Consider the following 3339-nt stretch of genomic DNA (forward strand, 5'->3'; position numbering starts at 1 on the left):
CAGGTAAGCAGCCAGTTTCAGTACCTTCACTATGTAAACTTTTAAGAGATATGAGAACAGTTTTGTGCCCATGTCTAGCTAACACCATTTGGTGGATGCACACTTGGGATCCTCAGGGATTTTTTTCCCTCCATCCACTGAGTACCACAACCAAGAACAGCTCGGAAGTAAAGACTCAGACAGCACAGGGCACCAGTCCCCAGGAGGTCAGAAAGCAAGCAAGATCTCCTGCAAGAGAGTGGAAAACCTCACATCTGCATAAAGAGTGCTTGCAGTTTGGCCCAAGCCTGGATGTGCCATTTAAGTAGCTCTTGTCTATAGAAATGTTAGGAGGCAGTCCAAGCACCATCACAGCCTGGCACATCACTGTGAAAAAAGCAGTCACTGTGATCTGCAAGTGTATAATGGTCCTTCAGAGCTGCGTCTATGCAAAATTAATTTTCCTTTCTTGTGAAAGTACAAGCTTTAGCACAAAGATTTGTTCTATGAGGGCAGTTCTGCAACACGCAGTAATTTTAATTTCTGGTCTAAAATGGTCTACATGCAGTCAAGTTCAAGGCTAAGCTCCTAAAGCACCAACATATTCACAGCTGTGCAAGCATTAGTAACCACTGAGGTCTCAACAGATGCAGTATGTTACATTATACTTAGTAAATGCCATTTAAATGCACATGCCTACGAGCAGTTTCCAATACAGGGCAATGGGGAAATATTATGCTCATGTAAATATTTACTGAAACTTGTGGAGAAAAAAGAAAATAAAAAAAATAAAAATAATAATAATAATTAAAAAAAAAACTAGAAATTAAGCTAAATAATTTTTCAGTTATTATAGATTTGAGGGTTTTGTTTTGTTTTGCTTTCTGCCTTTTGGGAGAAAAAAGTTCCTAATTGTTCCACCAGGCTCTATATCGATAACAACACTCTAGCCCTCCTGCATGCCTCAGATACGTATGGGTTTGCGACGCGTCTCGTGCTTGCTCTGCAGCCCATGTGATGCTTTGTTTACCCACTGCACAAGCAGATACGTGCAACGGCCATTCCCGGGCAGGATGACTTGTCTCGGGTCCACCACTTTGCTACGCCGGAGTCTGCAAACATTGGGAGGCTGCTGTGTTCCCCTCCTCCTCCCCGTTCAACAGTGTCTACGGTTTTGTTTCGGAGTGTAGCTGTCCCAGACTGTGGGACCTCTGGAGAGAAGAACTTGGGAAATGTGGGGAGAGACACCGAGGGCACAAGTGCATTATCAGAAAGAATTTGAGTGCTCCCAGCAGCCCAGCAGCAAATTAGAAAGTTTTGGCTCCCAAGAATGAGTTGTGTTGTTTGTTCCTGCACACTGCAGCTGCTCTTCCCCTCTCCCGCCCCATCCCCCTCCTTTTGGTGGTTTATTACACACAAGCTACTAATGAATGGGAGCCGCTGTTTTACAGTACACCACACTTACAGGACTTATCTCTAGGCCTACCACAGATTTGACTGATCAACAGCAGGGCACCACCATCATAATTCTTCCTAGAAACAGGAGGATAAAAAGGGGTTTGTTGGAGGTTGGCTGTGTCTGCAGAGAATCCTGCCTGCAGGGCCTTCTGATGCCATCGCTAGCTGCTATGGTCTTTGGCCTAATAAGGTACAGAAACAAAGATTGTTCACTTGTTCAAGAATACTAAAGTACCCAAGTGACGGAGAGTGGAGGCAGCAGGGCACACATCCAAGTGGGATTAAGGCCACAAGTGCAACTTCGCAGGGCTGGCTGGGTGGCAGGGGGAATATCTGCCTCTGAAAAAAAAAAGAAAAAAAAAAAAATCCAGTTCAAACATAATTTATAATATGTCACTCACAGTCAGAGGTGGCTGTCATTAAGAGTTAAACGTTGCATTGTGTTCAACTTGTTCTGATATGAATTCTCTAAGCTGCTTATATGTTATCATAACTCGTGAGGAGCCAGAGCATGGGCAGAGAGGGGGGAGGCCTTCTGGGGCAGGATGGGACCCAGGCTGGCAGCAGAAGCACGGTGGCAGCACTGCCCAGCCACGACCTTGGTGTGGTGAACCCAAAGGCTGTGGGCTGCGAGAGGTCTGACTGCCCTACAGATGCACCTTGTTTACCTCAGCTGTGTAGGGAGGGGGGACCCAATGCAGCTGGGAGGCTTAAACGCTGATGTTGAAGGAGAAAAAAGTGACCGGTGTTGTAGTGAAGAAGGAAGCCCTTCGGCTAGTGTCGCTCACTGGAGATGAAGCCCAGTGGAAGAGCGAGGAAGCAGCTCTTGAGGACAACACTAAACACCGCTGCCTGGCTTGGCAGTGTTGAAGCAGTGGGATTGCTTTCTCTAGCTTAGGGAAACCACAAAGCATAAGATCCCCACAAAAGCTCAAGAACTTTTTGGATCAGGCCCAATCCCACCAAACTCCACAGGCCTACTAGGGGATTTTTCCCCTACAGTTTTCCCCTAACCCATACTGGTTGTAGAAGGAAAAACCTGTGTGGAATAAGGAGAATTAAGCAGTCCCACGACACTGTCCATCGTCACAGACCTTTCCATAGCAGCACAGCTCACTTAGCACCAGTATCCACCCTAATTCCCTGCTGGGAGAGGTTCTCTGGTGCAGCTTGTGCAGAAAGCGGCCGTTTGTTTACTCACTGGCTTGGGCTGCCCGGATCGCGTTACACCTGCCGGGGCTGCTGCTAACGTGGGAGGTGGATGTTAGCCTGGCACTGTTGCTTTTACAAAGCCTTTAATGTAACAGGCTCTGGCTGTGTTCAAGACCTCACCCTGCAAGCCAAGGCTTAGGGGGGCTTGTGCTGAGACATCCCAGTCTCCCATTCCCCTGTCACTCAAGTCAATGACCGTGGCTTGGCTGCGGTAGGTGTGGGAGAAACATTTCCCGCATGTTTTGTACCGAAACAGCCGCCCCCACCTTCACAGTCACAGATATCACCCTTTCTTGGTCTTCCCAATCAGACACCTTGGTGACACTCTCACACTGGGGTCCTGAAGTGTAACTGGCCCTCAGTGCTCAGACAAACACGAGGGTATGAGCTACAGCCATGCAGGTGCAGTGATCACGAAGGAGATGTCATTCACCAGCAGCCCTGGGCAGCCTGCAAGCAGCTGTAGGGGGCAAGAAGAGGGCATGGGGCTATCAGCAAAGGCAGGTCTTAAACGAAGCTTTGGCCCCCAGGCTGCACTGGCTGCCTCTATGTGGCTTTCAGATTTACTCCATTCAAGGGAGGAGGAAGCCCTGAACATCTTCCTTGTTCCCCTGAAGCATCATTTTGGTGTGTTAGTTGTGTGCGGTCTGGCCAAGGACCGAGGGTCTCCAATTTGTGCACAGGAGTTGA

The 3339-nt window shown here is 48.2% G+C and overlaps 1 long non-coding RNA gene across 1 annotated transcript; it reads right to left on the bottom strand.

Annotated features, from left to right (window-relative positions):
• Positions 1 to 843: 843 nt before the first annotated feature.
• LOC118157723 lies at positions 844 to 1779 on the bottom strand. Its single transcript, XR_004746713.1, has 2 exons — positions 1673 to 1779; positions 844 to 1512 (listed from the first exon to the last, which is right to left on the bottom strand). It is a non-coding gene; the product is annotated as an uncharacterized LOC118157723 (long non-coding RNA).
• Positions 1780 to 3339: the final 1560 nt, after the last annotated feature.

This window comes from Oxyura jamaicensis (genome assembly GCF_011077185.1).
Source record: "Oxyura jamaicensis isolate SHBP4307 breed ruddy duck chromosome 9 unlocalized genomic scaffold, BPBGC_Ojam_1.0 oxy9_random_OJ106696, whole genome shotgun sequence".
Classification (NCBI taxonomy): Eukaryota; Metazoa; Chordata; class Aves; order Anseriformes; family Anatidae; genus Oxyura; species Oxyura jamaicensis.